At 45.0% G+C, this 21,242-nt stretch overlaps 1 protein-coding gene and 1 pseudogene across 4 annotated transcripts in view; one reads left to right on the top strand and one right to left on the bottom strand.

Moving 5' to 3' along the window:
• FLVCR2 (FLVCR choline and putative heme transporter 2) overlaps positions 1 to 21,242 on the bottom strand; it is a 70,161-nt gene that overhangs the window by 31,580 nt on the left and 17,339 nt on the right. The gene's annotated exons all lie outside the window — the stretch shown is intronic.
• On the top strand, positions 9,287 to 21,180 carry LOC108534976 (40S ribosomal protein S24 pseudogene; annotated as a pseudogene).

Here is a 21,242-nt window from a genome sequence, read left to right as displayed (position 1 = left end):
ATAACTTTATTTATTTTTCATTAGTTATTATTATTTTTTGAGACAGGGTCTCACTCTGTCACCCAGGCTGGAGTGCAGTGGCACGATCTCAGTTCACTGCAACCTCCGCCGCCTCCCAGGTTCAAGTGATTCTCCTACCTCAGCCTCCCAAGTAGTTGGGATTACAGGCGCCCACCACCATGCCTGGCTAATTTTTGTATTTTTAGTAGAGACAGCGTTTCCCCATGTTGGCCAGGCTGGTCTCAAATTCCTGACCTCAAGTGATCTGCCTGCCTCAGCGTCCCAAAGTGTTGGGATTACAGGCGTGAGCCACTGCACCCAGCCTAACCCCAATAACTTTGTAACAACAAAAAAGATAGAGAGGAAAAAAAAAAAAACCTTCTGCTCAGCACCCTGTCCAGGGTCACACAGGCAGCTAGCAGAGGAGCTGGGCTCCTAAGCCAGTTCTGTCTATGTTAGAACCCAGGCTCACTTTGCTGCCTTCCATGAAATGTTGGTGTGAGATACTAGTCAACACAGAAGTCTACATTTTCACCCATTTGAGTTGTCATTCATTTGATAGGAAACCTCTGAGGTACAAATCAGAGACCTGGGGCCTGAGTCAGTGAAACATTAATTTAAAATGCGGGAGAACGCTGCACCTGGAGCATTTGGCACCTTTCCTGGAGACCCACCTTGGGAAGGCAGATGAATGAATGTCACTGCTAACTGGTTTTGAGTTGACTTACATCCCTGCACTTGTTCTAGTTTTATCATTCTCAACAAAACACAAAGTCATGGGCAAAATACAAAATGCATGGTCAAACCAAGTTACAGTCTTAGCTCTTCTGGAACTTACTTTTCAAAAATTAGGCTCTCTTCATTTTTACCTATTCTATAGCAGTATTTCCCAACCTTGTCCCATAACAAACGTCACCAGTACCAACCCCATTGTTATCCCTCAGGTCTGAGGTGGGTACTAAATACCTGTATTTTCATATGCAGGCATCCCCATCATCATCAAGGGAGTTGAGGAAACACTGGCCTCTGGAAAAGTGTGGCTCATGCCTCCTAATAGTTTCCATGCAGCTCTGCTCCTAGCTATTTTCCATGATAGCCAGTCATCTTTGGCAAACGTGATCAGATCATGTACCTCTCCTGCTTAACACCCTGTAGTGACTTCTCCTTGCTTTAAATTAGAGATAAAAATCCGAAGCACAGCCACAAGGTTTTGCACATGGGCTCTGCCTAATGGTCTGACTCTTGTCATCAACTTGTTCCTCAGGACTTTGCTACACTGAGTTCCTTTCTGTCTTTCAAGTGACCACGGGGAGTTTGCACTGGCTCCCCTACCTGGATTAGAATGTCTCCCTGCCGTGTTTCAGCTAGTCAATGCAGATATCCTTCAGGTCTGAGTGTAAATCCTGCTTCCTCAGGAAGGTTGCTCTGATCCCTTACATGAGTTTGGGTTCCTGCATAGTAATTTTATATTTGTATGATCATTTAATTAACATCTGTCTTCCCAACCAGATTACAAGCTCCATGACAGCAGGGCTCACACTGATCTCTGGAGCCTGGTACATGATAATACTCATCATAGTAAAACGTACAGAGCTTTACGTGGAGTATCTCAAGCCTCATAACAACCCCAGAAAGAGGGGTCTAACATCATCCCAATTTTACAGATGATGAAGCTGAGATGCAGGAAGGCTGACTGACTTGCTCAAGGTCACACAGCTCTAGGTAGCAAGGCTGGAGTTTTCAACACAGTATTCCAAAGTTAGGTAAGCTTTATAACTATAGTTTACTTCATCCCAATAGAGGGCGTTTAACAAAAAATGTGATGAATGAAGGGATGGAGAGGCAGCCTGGGATATTTAATTTTAATTTTCTATTTTATTTTTGCCCTTTCTGCAAACTCAAAGGTGACCTCTAAATGCTACTGCAATGTCAGTAATCAGGAGCATTTCCAGAGCAAATGTCACAGTTAAAAACATGTCTATGTGGTCTGAGGGCCCTGTGTGACAGGGAGAAGCCATACTTTGAATGATGTGTCACTTGTGATTCTAGCTCTTGCATTTGGCAGAGCAAGAATAAAACCAGAAAATCATCAGGCTGCATCTGGGGTAAGATTTCCATACCCAACCCATTACACAACACAACACGCATGCTATGCCGGCTGTGAGATCCACGGAACCACTGTTTCCTATCCGCTTCGACCATCCACTGTCCCTATTCATCATTCACAAAGCCCTCAGTCACAACTGAATCAGAACCCTAGCACACAGATGCCCTCCTAAATCCTACCTATTCAGGGGGCCAGAATATGGCCAGGCCATTCAGGGAGGATCCCAGAGCTTCCACAAAAGGCAAGGCAAGGCGCTCTGTGTCCACACAGTGGTAAGGGCTTCAGTCCAAATGGAACAGGAAAAGAACTGGCAGTCCCCATCTGAGCCTCTTGCTGGGTCCCAGGCACCTCATCCTCTTGACCCAAGCCACTGGCAAGGTGGATCCTGCTCTTGTTAGGAGACAACCACCTCCATAAACAGGTTCTCGCCTACCGAAACTCATTCCTCTCCCAATGTGCCATGCTATTCAGACAAAGGCAAGCCCACCCTCACCCCTAGGGCTGGGCCCCAATTTGCTCAAGACAACTGGCTCATTTCTCTCCCTTGGGCATAGTCATTGGGTATGGCTGGACATGTTCCCTTAGAATTCAGGTCGCTCAGGAGCTATCTTCCTAGTGCTGAGTCAAAAATGTCCCATACTTCACAAACATGTAAAATGCCATGTATCAAATAATAATAAAATATACATATATATTATATATACAAAATAAATACATATAAAAAGTATTTTTTTAACATATATATCCCTTTATTGCGCCAGCAGCTTTCTTTGCACCAGGGTCCCTGAGGTTGAAGGCTTCCATCAAATTTGGTCTCTTCATGACCTAATCTGGGGCTTGCCTCATGCCCAGGCTATGTTACTTTTATTTTTTAAATTAAAAACAAGTTTGTTTTGAGATGAAATCTTGCTCTGTCATCAGGCTGGAGTGCAGTGGCACAATCTTGGCTCACTGCAACCTTCGCCTCCTGAGTTCAAGCAATTCTCCCGTCTCAGCCTCCCAAGTAGCTGGAACTACAGGATCATGCCACCATACCTGGTTGATTTTTTACAATTTTTTGTGCAATTGGGGTCTCTCACTATGTTGCCTAGGCTGATCTCAAATGGTCCTCCCATCTCAGCTTCCCAAAATATTGAGATTACAGGCATAAACCACCGTATCTGGCCTTATGGTATTTTTAAATGAATCTCCCACTTCTTCTCCTTTCTCCTTCAACATTCCTCAGAGACATCATCATATTAATATAGTGGTTAAAGGCTCAGAGTCGGGGGTCAGAAAGATCTCAATTCAAATCTCGGCTCTACCAGTTACTAGAGCTTGACAAGTTAATTGACCTCTCTGTGTGTTTCCTAATCCACAAGAGGAAGAAAATACCATCTAGCTCATCGGGCTGAGGCTCACTCCCTGTCTGCAAGGTTGGCTCTCACACAGCAAAGTGACAGTCAGCAGAGGCCATCTTGGGACTCCCAAGATGCACTTGGTTTATTTGGGGAAGTCATACAAACCATCATCCTACCCTGGTTCTGCTTCACTTCCTTCTCTGGCTCCATCTGCGTGTCCTTCCTCAATTATCTTAGTCATCTTTGACTCTGCCCTCTTATATGCACTTCATCTCAGATCCTCCCAAACCCTTCTGCAAAGTTCTCCTTGAATCTGCCCTGTCCTGCTTCGGCCCTTTCTGCCTTTCTCCCAGGCAACTGTGATCTCTTCTTGCCCAACCTGCACGATGTACTCAGATCATGGTCCTCGGCATTACATTGACCCCACCGTCCCCGCTCAAAGACTTTCAAGGTGTCAGTCCTCTTGGAGGAAGGAAGCAGGTCCAAACCCCTCAGCCACTGTCCTTGGCCATTGATTTGGTTTGGCTCTGTGTCCCCACCCAAATCTATCTTGAATTGTAATCCCCATGTGCCAAGGGAGGGGCCTGGTGGGAGGTGATTGGATCACAGGGGCAGTTTCTCCCATGCTATTCTCATGGTAGTGAGTTCTTACAAGACCTGATGGCTATAGAAACGTTTGACAGTTCCCCCTTCACATGCTCTCTCTCTTGCTCTCTTGCCTACCACCATGTAAGATGTGCCTGTTTCCCCTTCCACCATGATTGTAAGTTTCCTGAGGCCTCCCTAGCCATTTGGAACAGTGAATCAAATAAACCTCTTTGCTTTATAAATTACCCAGTCTCAAGCAGTTCTTTATCACAGTGTGAAAACAGACTAATACAGCTGTCTTTGCTAGTTTCAACCTTCCTTTCCAGTCCCTTCTCTCCTGTATCCCTATAAATCCCCTATATTCCAACCAGATTGAACAAGTCATGATTCCAACCTTTCCATCATCTTGTCTATACCTTTATCCCAAGTTATTCCCTTTTTAATATTTCAGAACCCATCACCATGTGAATTCTCTCACAGAGCTTTCCTTGATGATCCTCACTAGGTGTGATTGCCTTGTCCACCTGAGGAATTATGTGGAAGTGACTTCCACACTCATTGCCCATCCCCACATAGTGCTATGTGCACACCACAAAGCTGGTACTATTTAGGCAAGTCTGCACACTCCAGTCCATAATTCTGTCGCTATAAATACTGCTCTCTACCCCTTGCCCAGCATCATTTAGATGTTTGTTTATACCTACTAGTGAATACCTGATCTAGCAACATGGAGCATAAACAAGGACTCCAAGATCCCAAGTGGAAGAGACTAGGCTAGAGTGAAGGCACTCTGCCAGGCAAGCTACCTTGGGACATGTGGTCAAGGTTTGGCAGGGGGTCTTGGGATTGAGTCTGTAGATGCCCCAGAAAGAAGCAAGGAGAGTCCAAGGTGGCTGCTGGGGCTTCGAGACACTGCAAAACTAAGAACCCAGAGCTTGAGCTTAATCATGAGAATGAGCCCCCAGCACCCAGGAATGCCAGGCGGCTCCAAGGAAAATGCCACGGTAACCGATAATGTCCAGGCAAAAACCACTCATATGACTGTTATTTGTGAAATCTCCAAATCCAAGGCTTCTTTTGAAAAGGTCAACTCGGGATTAAGGAGGTGGCAGGCCTTCAGAGACAAAGACAATCTAAACAACCTCATTGAGTTGGTGGAAAATCACTCATGAAGAGAGTTTATGGATTTAAAGGCTAAGCTAAGATCTCTGAGAACTTCGGGAGTAGGGTCACAGCTGGCCAACTCCAGATTTCCTTAGAGCTCCCACCCCAGTCACAGGGTTTGTCCTGAAAGCTGTGGTTATGCTGGTAGCTTTTCCTGCTTTGACTCCTGGATTCCCTCAGTTCTTTTGGGGAAAGAGGTTAGGGAAATGTAGGAAGCAGCAGCTACTGAAATCAGGATAGCCTACAATCATTGATCCCTAGGGAAGATAATAATAGTGATGAGAGCTGACACAGTGTGCTCAAAGCACTCTATAAATATATATACTCTTTGAATCATTTTATTTTTTAATTGTTAATTTTTGGGGGGCAACACTTCACTCCATAGAATAGAAGGAGTGCTCCCTTAATCTCTATTTTAAAGTGGAGGAAACTGGCATTTAAGTAGCTTGCCCAAGGTCACACAACAGTAAGCGATGAGGCTGAACCTCCAGCTCTGGCCGTCTGTACTAGTTTGTACTCGCATCCATTAGGTAAAGGTGCTGGTCTTAAATGTTATTCAAACCAGGAGGAAGGAGGGAAATATGTACTGAGTGTCTGCTATGTGCTAGACAGCATGCTAAAGGTTTTTTTTACATGATATTTCATCTATGCCCTCACAACTACCCCCTGAAGTTGGCACCATCATCTCTGGTTTGGGTTTTTTTTTTTTTTTTTTTTTTTTGAGACAAGGTCTCATTCTGTTGCCCAGGCTGGTACAGTGGTACGCTCTCGGCTCACTGAAGCCTTACTTCCCGGGCTCAAGGAATCCTCTCACCTCAGCCTCCCAAGTAGCTGCGGCCACAGATGTGTGCCACCACACCTGGCTAATTTTTTTTGTATTTTTAGTAGAGACGGGGTTTCACCATGTTGCCCAGACTGGTGTCAAACTCCTGGGCTCAAACAATTCACCTGCCTCGGCCTCCCAAAGTGCTAGGATTACAGGCATGGGCCACCGCACCTGGCCTCTAGTTTGGTTTTTGCAGATGAGAAAGCCTCTGTAATTTGCCCAAAGTCAAAACAGCTTCTCCTGGCAAAACTGAGATTCAAACCCTTGGCTATCTGATTCCAAAGCCCTCAATGGACAAGTGAATGCCACAGAAGAGTGGCTGCCCTCAAACACCCAACATTCCCAGTATCATATGCTCCATTCTGTAGTTCAAATGTCCCCAAATGTGTAGCTGTTGGAGGAAGCAAGGGTGAGAGGTGTCTCCAGCTACAGTTTGGTTTCTTTGCCACAGTTACACTTTTTGAGTTTCTTGTTCTTACATCTGCTTAGTTTTGTTTCTTTTTGTGTAGTGTGTTGTCTCCCAAACTAGACTGTTAGTACCTTGAGGACAGGGACATTGACTCACATTTGCTCATGTGACCCTTCCCCATACCACGTCTGACACAAGAACAGAGACAGCACTCAGGAAATATTTTCTGAATGAAGAAATGACTCTTAGAACTCTGCAGCTCAAACTTCACTCAAGTCGTTCCAGGCTGCTCTGCAGTAAACAAGTTGGGTACAGTAGCAGTCTGCTGCACTGTAGGAGTTTAACCACCCAAAGCAAGTAGATGCTAGATGAAACGACCCAAGGAAGCCCCCACACAGGGAAGACCTCCCATTTGGGGTGCCCCAAGATTAGGCATGGAGGGGATTGGAATGCAAACCAATCAACTTCTCACCCTCAGACTTACATTCAGTATTTATTGAGCACCTGCTGCATACTAAGCACCCTACTCAGAAGGGAGGAGAAAGATGCAAGACAAGGAGCTCACTCTCACCCAATTTACAATGTAATATACCTTGATCTTGACCTACTGCTTTGGTGTTGGGTTTCCTCCTCATCTTGGTTGAGGGTGCAAGTTAGCTGAAGAGCAGAGATACCCTAGGCTGTAAACAGAGAAGTTGCTAAGTTTAGGGGAAGAAAATGAGTTTTACAAGGAAAGTTTTCTGATTAAAGAAAAAAAAAAAGGAACACTGACAAAGGCCTTATTTTATTTTTTTAGCTAAGCCCAGTATTTATGCTTGTTTTCCATCATCATCAACTCAGAAGCTTCCTGGCACACACACTCTCCTTTTAAGAGCTGGGTGTTCCCCTTGAAGTTGTCCTCATGGTGAACTCCACAAAGGGCCAGCCTAGGTCTACTTTGGGTGGAGAAGTGAAGAATCCACTGCCTTTTCTTTCAGTGGCAGAACAAATCACTGTTGCTACAATACACTAATGTCCCTCTAGCTGACTGTGCTGACAGCCAGTGGTCACAGAACTTCCCCATGACTCAGCTAGGAAGGAGGAAAAATGAGTGGGTGTCTTTCAAACCACCCGGCCAGCTGAGATCACATCAGATCACATCATGCAAATCTTACTCCAAAGTTTTCACATTTGAAGTAGGCGATGTGCAAAGCGCCATTCAAATGCTTTGGCACTGACTGCCCACCGACTCTGTCCCAGACACCAGCAATCAACAGCCAACAGAGGGATTCTACGGTCTTGTGCATTCCCTCAACACTAACCCTCCTCCTATCGCCCCAACTCAAACGTGCCACACCCTGACCTTTGACAGATAAAACAGCCCAAAGGAGAATAATTGTCTCCTTTGTCTGCAAGGCAACGTGTTGTCATTCCTAAAAGGGGTGCTCATGTGACGATCAATGTTTCTAATCCTCCCATGTTTCCTTCTAAATCTGAACAGACTTTCTGGTAATAGCTCTCCTATTCTGATTTTTTTCAGGGGTGAAACCCTGCCAATTACTTGCTGGCAGGCCCTGGAAGAGTTGCTGCTTCATGGACTGCCATGGGCAAAACCCAGTTCCTCTGGAGCATGCACTTAAAGAAATAGATAGGATGGGACCCATGTAGCTTTTTCCGAAGAAGCCAACTTCATAAGTTAACTAATCCTGCCTCAGGATCCCAGACAGACAGCTGGAAAGAAAAAGAAATCTAAAGCTTACACCAAGGAAACTATTAGTCACTCACATCTATAACCCCCTGAGAGAGAGAAAGAGAGAGATTGCAGCACAATTAGATCTGGCCCTGTTATTTAGGGAGTTACTCAGGGACCTGCTTACCTAAAAACATCTCCTAATATCCTGCTCTAAAGTCACTTGCCCTCCTAATTGGGCTGACATTTGCACCATTAGCCACTCTGCTGTGACTGGCTTATAGTCTAATCTCTCTTCCCTTCAACCTGAACTCTACAAGAACAGAAGGTTATTGCCAACAGGGACCTTCCCTTTCCCGTTCATTGCTGCATCCCCAGTTGTGAAAATTTCGTTGTTTGGCACAGAGTAGATGCTCAATAATACTTGTTCAATAAATAAAATAAAGGCTATGGTGCATTGTCTTAAAAAAAAAAAAAAAAAAAAAAAGACAGGCCAAGGGGAGGAGAGCCTTCTTTACTGGCTTTCATTTGTCACATTGCTTGCTGTCAACTGGAAAGACATAGGGAAGCTGGCTGGAGGGGGTGCAATTCAGGACAAGCAGAATTCAAGGAACTTGTAGAACAAAGACAAAGATGGGATGACCAGGTGATTGTGTGGGTTATTTGGAAAGGACAGAGATCTGGTCCAGGATGGGGGCACACCAATAAAGGACAAGGCTTTTGGTGGGGTAGCATGAGAATACAGGGGTAGCCATACCTAGAGGGAAGACAATGAGGAACCTTCCTCCCTAAGGAGAGATAGAAGAATTCTGGAGAGAGAAACGTCGAAGGGAAACTGCAACATCTTCCTAAGGGTTCTAACATCTTCACCAGGGCTCTCCAAGCCCTACTGATCACCATTTGTTACCATTGATCACTGCCACTTGCTAACTGTGAGGGGCTATGAGAAAACTTGGTAGGGCCAGGACCACCATGCCCTTAGGATAAAGCTTCTCACTCCCAGGCCTATCTCCTGAGGGTGGGGACGAATCAGTTCTGTGCTATGCCACCATAGCCATTTTCCTACACTGAAGAGAAGAACCATCCTAGGCACCTACAGACTCAAACGTTGCATCTTGCCACTTTTTGGCAAACGGCACTTCTCTAGCAAGCTGTCAGTTTCCTGGAATCAAAAAGAACCAGAATGCTCCACAGGATTCCTGGAGCTGCCAAACAGCTCAGCTCAAGAGGATCAAATCAGCAAGTGCAGCTTCCTTTCTTTGCCGATGAGAGGAATGCTTTGGAACTGAGAAGCTCTGAAAGAGGCTCCTACAGTAAGGATGATGGAGCTTATCCTGAACCATGAGCTGGTGTAAAGGCAGGAGTGCTGAGCCCTCTACATGGAGGGCATGGCCCCCAATCCAGGCAGGACATGATGTGTGTCTAGAGAAGCTCTTTTTATTCTACTGTCAAAGGGCAAGTCCAGAGTATTTTTTAATTTTTTGGATGAGGTCTCACACTGTTGCCCATGCTGGAGTGCAGTGCTGCAATTACTGCTCATTGTAATGTCAAACTCCTGGGCTCAAGTGATTCTCTCTAGCTCCCAAGTAGCTAGAACTACAGGCATGTGCCACCACACCCAACCAACTTTTTAACTGCTTTTGTAGAGATGGAGTCTCACTATGTTGCAAAGGGCTGGACTTAAACTCCCGGCATCAGGTGATTCTCCCACCTCAACCTCCCTAAATGCCAGGATTGCAGGTGGGAACCACCACATCCAGCCTTTTTTTTTTTTTTTTAAGTTCAAGAAAGGGCACTAAAAGTCAACACTGGCAAAATATTTCACCATTTTCAAGGCACCTACACATCCAACATTTGAGGCTATTACCAGACCCTCAGAACCACCCAGTGAGATCAAGAGCAGGATGCCCAAAGTCCAGATGAGGAAACAGAGTCCTGTCAGGGCCAAACTATCTTCTCCACTTCATAACTGAGTGGAAGCAACTTGAAGTCACAGAGCTAATCATCAACATTGAGACTTCTGAGGTTCCATTCCCAGCCCTGCTCTCTTCCCATGGAATCTTGCTGAGTCTCAAAAAAGCACCAAGCAGCATCATATCCCCAGAAGACATGGTCTGAGACTCAGGATGATCCAGAAACACTTCTGATTTGGAGCCAGCCAATTCGTGAATCACTGTTTGCTTAAATAAACTCTTTAAAAAAAAATTAATTGCACCTCAGTTTACCTTTTTTAACACTAGAATGTCGTAGAACATGAGTTTGGTAGAGAGGGAAAACATAGATGTGGATTCAGTAAATGTTTACAGAGGGGTTACTTGGTTCTAGGAGCTGTTTCACATAGACGTTGCCTCATTAGCTGTCATGGCAACCCTGTGAGGCAGGCATTCTTGCTGTAGAAAACAAAGCTGATACACAAAGAGGAGAGGTGTCCTGCTGGAGGCCCCAAATATGGCTGCTGGGTCCAGCTTCCATGGCTTCTATACCAGGAGTGTTCAAACTTCAGTGGGCATCAGAATCCCTGGAAGGAGAATCAAAAATACATATTCCTGGGTCCCAACCCAGAGGAGCGAATTCCTTGGGTCTGCTCTGGTGCCCAGGAATTTGCTTTTTATTTTTTTTAATTTTATTTTTTCTTGAGACAGGGTCTCACTCTGTCCCTCAGGCTGGAGTGAGGTGGCATGATCTTGGCTCACTGCAACCTCCACCTCCTGGGCTCAGGTGATCCTGCCACCTCAGTCTTCCAAGTAGCTAGTACTACAGGCATGCACCACCATGCCTAGCTAATTTTTTGTATTTTTTGTAAAGATGGGGTTTTTCCATGTTGCCCAGGCTGGTTTCCAACTCCTGGACTCAAGCAATCCTCCTGCCTTGGCCTCCCAAAGGGCTGGGATTATAGGCGTGAGTCCCTGAGTTTGCATTTTTGATGAACACCCAGGTGGTTCTGGTGCTAGAGACTCCATGGATCACACTTTAGAAACAATTGATCTCCACCACGCTAAGGAAGGAAATCAAGAGAATTCTCAGCTGCTGGCTTCCCCTACGTGTCCTAGGCAGACATGGTGGGAGAGAGGTGTGTTCCTGTGTAGCTTCTCAGCAGAGAAGGAATGAATCCCTGGGTGTGCTCAAATGGGTGTCTCCACAAACCTGTCCAGCACCCAACAGGAAGCCCGGGATAAAAGTCTAAGGAGGCCTGGATTGCTCAAAAGGCAGCTACTACCCCAAAAAAACAGCCCAGAGAATGAACCCTGCTTTAACATGGATGCCTCATCAAGGTGGTGGATCCCGTCTGTAATCCCAGCACTTTGGGAGACAGAGAAGGGCAGATCAGTTGAGCCCAGAAGTTCAAGACCAGCCTGGGCAACGTGGCAAAACCCCATCTCTACAAAAAAATACAAAAATTGGCCAGGCGTGGTGGCATAAGCCTGTAGTCCCAGTCACTGGAAAGGCTGAGGTGAGGTGGGAGGATCACCTGAGCCTGGGGAGGCTGAGGCTACAGTGAGCCATGATCATGCCACTGCACTCCAGCCCGGGCAACAGAGTGAGACGCTGTTTCAAAAAACAAAACAAAAAAACCCATGGATGCCTCATGCCTGCTCACCAACTGTGTTTACCAATAGATGGACACAGCAAATAGACTTGCATACAGCTACCTCTAGAGCCACCAAAGGAGACCCAGCCATGTCAACCCAGTCATTGTGTGCAGAAATCAGGAATTTCCAGGGGAGAGAAGAAGAAGAAAAGGAGAAAAACAAGCTTGCTCCAGCTTCTGTGTCCCTCTCTTTGGGAGCCGGCGAGGCTATGCAATCCAAAACAGCCTCCTGGAACTAAAAAGGACTTGTGTTCAACTCCTCTCTGGAGAAGCAATCGGAGGGGAGCCAAAGCAAACACTGCTCCCTCCTGAGGCTCTGGACACAAGGCTGAACCCAAAGAAGTTGGGAAGGAAGTAAGATCTATCCTCACCTCCTATCTCTCGCTTCTACAAACACAGATGGTGCTGCTGTTATCCGCCCTCATGCTGGGTCAAGGCTGAGTCTTGAATTGTGTTGGGGTGAGAGGCTGAGCTCAAGTTTTTGCACAGCATGAAAAAGGAAAGATGCCTGTAATCAAGTCAGAAAGTAGAAGTGTCTGGCTGGGCTTACAGAGTGCCCTCCCACCTATGAATGACTCACCAAAGAAAAAGGCCCTTAGCTCTGTAGAATTGAGGGAGGGGAGATATTCTATTGGGTTAACTTGGGAATGGTGCTAGGTAGAAGTCAGGAGGTCAAGAAAGAAAGAAGAGGAAACACCAGATATCACCTTAACCCTATGGTGGTTGCTGTTGTTTTAATCATCCTTGATAGCACTCCAACCTACATCCTGCAATCCACACAGGGCTGTTTGATGTTGAGGCTTGGGGGGAGTTCAAGTCAAGGGAAGGACATCCTGTTAACAGCATTGTTGGAAAAAGATCAAGAACTAGGAGATGGAAAATAGCTGTGAACACCTGATAAGCCTGGGCACCCCCCGCCCCCCTCATCCCCGCCCGTTTCCTTCAGTCTGAGGTTTGTGAGACTAAAGTCTCGTGCACAGGCATAGGGGTTGACCCAGTGAGTATCTCTGTCACCCCAGAGTCTCCAAAGTCATCACCGCACTCTGGGAATATTACACCAATTTCCTGCGCCCGTATTGCTTTTAGTTTAAGTAGCTCTCAAAAGGGACAAGTCCCCATCAGGATACTACTGGGATACTTCCTGGAATGGCCCAGCCTCCCCTATGTACCAACTCCTGGTCACTTCACTCATTAAGAATCAGCTCAACCTTCACCTTAAGGAAGCTGCCCTGCTTGTCCACAGTGCACCCACACTGGGGCAATGTCCGGTAATATTAGGAGAGGCCTCTCTTTCTAGATCCAGAGCCAACAGAAGACAGAGGTGATTACTTTTATTGATAATGGTACTGAGAACATCTGTTCTTTATTTAGTACTTTTTTTTTTTTTAAGTAGAGGCAGGGATCTTACTATGTTGCCCAGGCTGGTCTCGAACTCCTAGACTTAAGCAATCCTCCCTCTTGGCCTCGCATGTGCCATCACAGCTGATCTCACTTAGCACTTCTTATCTGAGAAACTATTACCTAAATGCTATCCACATATTGTCTCATTTAATCCTTTCCTGTAGCTTCTGCAGTAGCCAGTATGAATGCTATTTTACCAAAGAAGCCCAAACCTATGAAAGTTATGAGACTTGTCAAAGGGTACACAGCAGATCTAGCGACAGTATTCTTAATACCCTCGGCCTGGCACAGTCCAAGGCACACAGTAAGGATTCAGTAGCTTTTTCCACATAAGGAATAAGAGCAAGTCACATCAAGAAGACAACCAGGCATGAGAATCTTGTCCAACCACCTGAACTCTCAGTTAACTGACTGGTCATCTTAATTTCTTTCAGGAAGTGAAAACCTGTTAATTTGCCCATCCATCTGCAAGCAGCTGTTATGCCCAGGGCCTTGCTCTGAGACACAGGACAGATGTGTCATGAAACAGGAAATTTTCCTTGACCCCTTTGTGGGCTTTGTGACGGGGTGCCTCACTTAGCCCTCAGCTCTCAACCCCTAGAGGGAGAGGGAGCACCCAGGCAAGCGGGTATAGGAGCTGGAGTGGTTGCTTTTGGGCACCAGCAGGAGAAAAACTCCATGCAGGTCCTGCGGCAGCATCTAGGGGGAGTACCTATGAACCCCGAAGCTCCAGAGCGTGTTTGTTACACTGTGCTCCTTTAGCTTAAGTGTTTAACAGCTCAGTGGACCCTCTGCCTTTTCATGAGGGCAGAGAGCCAGTGTGACAGCTTTCTGTATCCTGAGCTCTTGCCTGGCATCCAGGAAAAAATCAGATGGCACACATGAATTGAAGGATAGTAAATGCAGAGGATTTTATTGCCAATAGAAGTGGCTCTCAGTGGGAAGGGGAGCTGGAAAGCAGATGGAGTGGGAAGGTGTTCTTCCCCTGAGGTCTGGCTGTCCCTGGCTGGACTCTTCTCTGAAGTCCTGCTGTCCAGCCATCCTTCTAAAGTAAAGCTGCTTCTCTCTGATGTCTGACTACTTCTTCTCCCCTTCTCTGCTCTCTGTCAGTGGAGATTGGGGGTTTTAAAGGTACAGGATGGGGGTTGGCCAGGGATGGTTTTGGAAAAGGCAACATTCCAGCAGGCAAACCGGGATGTAAAGTCTCACTTTGGGCTGCGACTTCAGGCTTGAGGGTGGGGCCCTCGCCAGGGATCCCACCCTTTTCTGCCTGGAATTTCTCTGCCTCCTGTCCCTATCATCAGCCCATGCCTGGCCCTCTGGGAAGTTTCCCACTTAGTAGGAAGAAGATGTGGAAATGGAGGGGAGGTGGACAAGAGGAAGGATAAGGAAGAAGGAGAAATAGACAAACCACCAGAAAACAAAGGCCAGTGGTGGAACAGACGCAGCAAGTACACAGGCTTGGGAATGCATTCTTTAGAGCATAAAGGCTGATGTGGATGATGGCAGCAGGGGAGCAGGGATTCCAGTTAGAAGGGAACACCTCAAAAGCAGAGTATCTTTTGTTCGCTTGATGGTGGTTAAATATACACAATTGTTGATTTTTAAGCAATTTTTAGCTGTATAGTTCAGCAGCGCTAAGTACGTTCATACTACTGTGCAACTATCACCTCCATCCATTTCCGGAACTTTTTTCATCTTCCCAATCTGAAACTCTGTACCCATTAAACAGTAACTCCCCATTCTCTCCTTCCCTCAGCTTCTGACAATCACCATTCTACTTTCTGTTTCTATTAATTTGACTACTCCAGGTAACTGTGGTGTAATAAAAATATTATTTGGTCTTTGTCCTCTGTTCTTGGTATAGAGCTACAGAAATTCTTGGAATTTCCTGAGTGATAGGAATATCTCATCATTTCCTAAGGGGCCCCTTTCCAAGACACCAATGTTTATGCTAATGAGGTGACGTAGGTAGTGCTCCTAGATAGCCTCAGGAGGGGGCTGATCACCAGAAAGACCAGAGATTAGAACTTGGAAATGTACAACCCCATCCCTTTACCCACTCCAGGGAGTTTATGCTAATGAGGCAACATAGGTAGCGCTCCTAGGTAGCCTCAGGAGGGGGCTGGTCACCAGAAAGATCATGGATTAGAACTTGGAAATGTACAATCCCATCCCCCTGCCCACTCCAGGGAGGGGAGGTGAGGGGAGGGGGCTAGAGACTGTGCTGGATAAAATCTCTTGAACAGTAGAGTTTCAGAGAGCTTCTGGTTGGTGAGCACATCCAGGTGCTGAGAGGGTGGAAGGATAGGGCTTGGAAGCTCCACAGCCCCCCATCGCCATTTCCTGCCCTATGCATCTCTTCCATTTGGCTGTTCCTGAGTTGTATCCTTTAAAATAAATGAGGAAATGTGAGTGAAGTGTATAATAAACTAGGAAATGTGAGTCAAGTGTTTTCCTGAGTTCTGTGAGCTGTTATAGCAAATCAAACCTGAAGAGGAGTCATGGGAACCCCCAATTCACAGCTGGTTGGCCAGAAGTTTTTCTACATTTCACTGCATATAACATATATGTATATATTTCCTTGTACCTGTATATACATACAAACACATACACACCACATTTTATTTATTCATCTGGAAGCACAGACACTTGGGTTGGTTCCATGTTTTAGCTATTGTGAATAAGGCTGCTATAAACATGAGTATACAAATATCTGTTCAAGTTCCTGCTTTCAATTTTTTTACCTAGAAGTGGAATTGCTGGATCACACGGTAATTTTATTTTTAATTTTTTTGAGGTGCTTCCATGTTGTTTTCATAGCAGTTGCACCATTTTACATTCCCACCAGCAATGCAAAAGAGTTCCAATGTCTTCACATCCTTACCAACACTTTTGTTTTTAAATAATAGCCATCCTAAATAGGTGTGAAGTGGTATCTGACAGTGGTTTTGATTTGTATTTCCCTAATGTTGAGCATCTTTTTAGGTGCTATGACCATTTGTACATTTGTTAGCTCATTTTTAAATTGGATTTTTTTTTTGCGGTTGAGTTGTAAGAGTTCTTTACACATTCTAGAAATTAATTCCTTATCAGATACATGATTTGCAAATATTTTCTCCCAAATATGGGTGACTTTTTTAGTCTGTTAATAGCATCTTTTGATGCATCAGCGTTTTACACTGATGTAGTTTAATGTTTTCTTATAGTACCTCTGCTTTTGGTATCAGACCCAAGTAATCTTTGCCAGAACTAACATTGTAAAGCATTTCCCCTGTTTCCTTCTAAGAGTCTTATGGTTTTAGCTTTTATGTTTAAGTCTTTGATCCACTTTTGAGTTAATTTTTGTATATAGTATAATGATGTTACTGGAAAGGGGTTCCAATACAGATCTCGATAGAGGTTTCTTGGATCTTACACAAGAAAGAATTTGGGGGAAGTCCATAAAGTGAAAGCAAGTTTATTAAGAAAGTAAAGGAATAAAGAATGGCTACTCCATAGGCAGAGCAGTGGCATGGACTGCTCAGCTGCTTATATTTATTGTTACTTCTTGATTATATGCTAAACAAGATGTGGATTATTCATGAATTTTCTGGGAAAGGGGCGGGCAATTCCAGGAACTAAGGATTTCTTTCCTTTTTAGGCCACATAAGGTAACTTCCTGATTTGCTACGGCATTTGTAAACTGTCATGGTGCTGGTGGGAGTGTCTTTTAACAGGCTAATGCATTATAATTAGCGTATAATGAGCAGTGAGGATGACCAGAGGTCAGTTTCATCACCGTTTTCGCTTTCGTGGTTTTGGCTGGCCTCTTTATTGCATCCTTTTATCAGCAAGGTCTTTGTGACCCGTACTTTGTGCCAACCTCCTATCTCATCCTGTAACTTAGAATGCCTAACCTCCTGGGAATGCAGCCCAGCAGCTGTCAGCCTCATTTTACCCAGCCCCTATTCAAGATGGAGTCGCTCTTGTGCAAACGTCTCTGACAACGCAAGGGTCTAATTTCATATGGTTATCCAGTTTTCCCAGCACCCTTTATTGAAAAGGCTGTCTTCTCCTCATTGAATGGTCTTGACACCCTTGTTGAAAATCATTTGACCATATACCCAAGGGTTGATATCTGGACTCTCTTCTCTATTTCATTGGTCTATATACCTGTCTTTATGCCAAATACAACATTGTCTTCATTACTGTAGCTTTGTAGTAAGTTCTGAAATCAGAAAGTGTGAGATCTCCGATGCTGTTCTTCTTTTTCGAGATTGTTGTGGCTATTCAGGGTTCCCTGAAATTCCATATGAATTTTAGGGTAAGGATTTTTCTATTTCTATGAAAACCATTACTGGGATTTTGACAGGGATTACATTAAATCTATATATCGCTTTAGGTAGCTTTGACATCTTAACATGAAGTCTTCCAACCCATAAACACAGGAAGTCTTTCCATTTATTTATACTTTATTTAATTTCTTTCAGCAACATTTTGTAGTTTCCAATACACTTGACTTTTATATCCTTGGTTTATTCCTAAGTATTTTATTTTTTAATGCTATTGTAAATGGAATTGTTTCTTAATTTTTTGGGAGGGGTGTTGTACATTGTCAGTGCATAAAAATGAAGTTGAGTTAAAGCAGGTTAAAATGTTGCAAATTCCATGTATTCATTTTGCAGAGGAGAACTGAGGACTGGATGCACAGCATGAGGGAGGAAATGGGGCAAAGGTGAGTTTAAAAGCCATGAAATTTCCTATGGCTTTGAATGTGTCTTTTTCTTGGTTGGTTGGGCTTGGTTGCTATAGATCTTTGACTTCCAAAGCTTCCCAAAAGAAGTTATTTTAGCCACTTCCTAGTTAACATTTCTGTGGGAAAATGAGGGCCTGTAGCTTTCTACACCATCTTGCTGACATACCTCTCCACTGCCTAAGTCTTAGACCCAAAGGGTATATCCCAAGGAGATAGTATGGAGCCAAAGTGGTCAGAGCAGAGCCAAGGCTGGGAGGTAACAAGAGACAGGTTAAATAGGAAAAGGCGGGGAGTGGAGGTCTGGAAATTGGAAACCAAAGACTTAGACTTAAGTCCGTGAAATTAACAAGCAACTGTAACAATGCCTGGCAAGGCAACAAAGCCAAGCCATGCCCTGAGTGATAGCTCATGCCTGTAATCCCAGCCCTGTAGGAGGCAGAGGCAGGAGGATTGCTTGAGGCCAGGAGTTCAAGACCAGCCTGGGCAAAATAGTAAGACCCAGATTCTACAAAAAATAAAATAACTAGCCAGGCATGGTGGCACACACCTATAGTTCCAGCTACTCTGTATGCTGAGGCAAGGATCACTTAAGCCCAGGAGTTCGAGGCTGCAGTGAGCTGAGATTGTGCCACTGCATTCAAGCCTGAGCAACAGAGCAAGACTCTGTCTCTGAAGAAAAATCAGTTTTCTAAAGAAAAATCATTTTCAAGATTAGGTTATAGAGAAAAAAATATAAAAAGCCAAGGCAGAAGCCAGGCCAGGCCAATCTGAGCTTCTTCCAGTGCACTGGATGGAATGTCAAAGAACCCAAAGGATATGGAGCATATGCATGGTTTCAGCTCATATCCCATTAGGGCTCCTCAACTCCCCAACCCTAAGGTCTTCAGGAACTTTTTCAGTACCTTAGGTGAATCAAAATTATGAGCCCCAGCCCAGCCTCTGCCCTCAATCTGAAGGGTGAGTGGCCCAAGCTCCCACTACTTCCCACTGAACCCAACATACAGCAAACATATCATAAATCAACCCTGACCAGCTGGGTGCAGTGGCTCACACCTGTAATCCCAGCACTGTGGGAGGCCAAGGTGGGAGAATCACTTGAGGTCAGGAGTTCGAGACCAGCCTAGGCAACAAAGCAAGACCTCATCTCTACAAAAAAAGAAAAAGAAAAAAAAATCAGCCCTGACAAGAATATGGCTCCAAGCAGGCAGTCTCTTCCCATGCATGCTGCTCTTTCCTCCTGGTGGTTTCAAAAAGTATCCGATTATGAGCCTCATTTGGGAGGCCAGTTGAAGATATATAATGCTGGCTGGGTGTGGTGGCTCACGCCTGCAATCCCAGCACTTTGGGATGCTGAGACGGGCAGATCACCTGAGGTCACGAGTTCGAGACCAGCCTGGCCAACACAGTGAAACCCTGTGTCTACTAAAACTACAAAAATTAGCCAGACGTGGTGGTGGGCACCTGTAATCCCAGCGACTCAGGAAGTTGAGGCATGAGAATCACTTGAACTTGGGAAGTGGAGGTTGCAGTGAGCCGAGATTGCTCCACCGCACTCCAGCCTGGGCGGCAGAGTGAGACTCTATCTCAAAAAAAAAAAAAAAAAAGAACACCAAATGCTGGGCCGCTCTCCTAGATAGTTTGGTTAAGAAAGTCTGTGTGGGTCCCCAGACCTCTGTATTTTCATTTAGCCCCACGGATAAGGCAAATCACCAACCACTTTTGGAAGTTCTGGGCTAATCCCCCAAGCTGAGTCACTAGCCTCTGACATTGTTTCCACCTGCCCACATGTTTGGTGAGAGTTTTTCGAGGAAGGAGAAGGCAGAACTGAAATTCAGTTCCATGCAACCTTTCCCAGAAGTCTCAAACTGGCTTCTTCTTTTTTTTTTTTTTTTTTTGAGATGGGTCTTGCACTGTAGTTCAGATTGGAGTGCAGTGGCATAATCGCAGCCCACTGCAGCCTCAATCTCCTGAGCTCAAGCAATCCTCCCACCTCAGCCTCCTGAGTAGCTAGGACTGCAGGTGAGCTCCACCAAACCCAGCTAATTTCATATTTTTTGTGGAGATGGGGTCTCACTATGTTGCCCAGGTTGGTCTCAAACTCCTGGGCTCTAGCAGTCCTCCTGCCTCAGCCTCCCAAAGTACTGGGATTGCAGACATATGCCACCATGCCTGACCTTCAAACTGGCAATTTAATCTGATGCAGTTTTAAGACATAAAATACATTTTTAAAAAATGAAATGCATTAGTTACCAGTACTTAAAAAACAGATTTCATAAGCCAGATACAGAAGGACAAGTATGATTCCACTTTTACGAGGATCCTAGAATAGGCAAATGTTTAGGAACAGAAAGTAGAATAGAGGTAACCAGGGGATGTGGGAGTGGGGCGGGGGGGGCAAAGGAGGAGTTATTGCTTAATGAGTACAGAGGTTTTATTGACGACAATGAAAAAGTTTTGGGTATAAATAGTGGTAATGGTTACACAACACTGCAAATGCATATAATGTCACTGAACTGTACACTTATGAATGGTTAAAATGGTAAATATTATTTTTAGTTTATCATGATTACAAAATACAAGTTTCACATAAAAATCTGGATTTCTGATTTCTCTTCAAAGAAAAAAAAATGAAGATCTGACACCACCGAGTCATGCTTTGTATATATCAATGATTGGTGGGAGCTGAAGCAACTGCTGCCTTTAGATAGGATGCATTGGGACCCCACCACACTCCAACGTCACTTTTACTAGCCCTGCTTCAGCATTTTTATGGCCTGGATGGCCCCCATAACCATTTCAGAGGGTGGTCCCAGACCTACCCCGTCTACCTTCAGTTACTGCTAGCCTTGTTCTCTGCTCCCAGCCCTTGTCTACTCTCCTCCAATGCACAATAGGAGGCTAGAAAGTAGACAGTCATGCTTTTCCTCCCTGGCTGAGGATAGACCACCATCATGAACGGTACATAACTATTGGCACTAGAAAGTTCATGACCAACTGACAACTTCAGAGGAAACAAATGGTCATGGATATCCTTCACCCCGGGAAGGCAACAGTTGCCTAAGACAGAAATTCGGAAAAACTAGCCAAAGTGTACAAGACCACACCAGATGTCATCTCTGTATTTGGATTCAAAACTCATTTTGATGGTGGCAAGACAACTGGCTTTGGCATGATTTATGATTCCCCAGATTATGCAAAGAAAAATGAACCCAAACATAGACTGGCAAGACATGGCCTGTATGAGAAGAAAAAGACCTCAAGAAAGCAGTGAGAGGAACGCAAGAACAGAATGAGGAAAGTCAGGGCGACTGCAAAGGCCAATGTTGGTGCTGGCAAAAAGCTGGAGTAAAGGTGCTGCAATGGTGTTATCTGTGGCCATTGTGGATTTTCACGAGAAGATTAATAAACTAA

The sequence above is a fragment of the Rhinopithecus bieti genome, unplaced genomic scaffold (assembly GCF_001698545.2).
Source record: "Rhinopithecus bieti isolate Rb0 unplaced genomic scaffold, ASM169854v2 scaffold_11380, whole genome shotgun sequence".
NCBI lineage: Eukaryota > Metazoa > Chordata > Mammalia > Primates > Cercopithecidae > Rhinopithecus > Rhinopithecus bieti.
The sequence above is the reverse complement of the archived record's forward strand: the minus strand, read 5'-3'. Positions and strand labels throughout refer to the sequence as shown.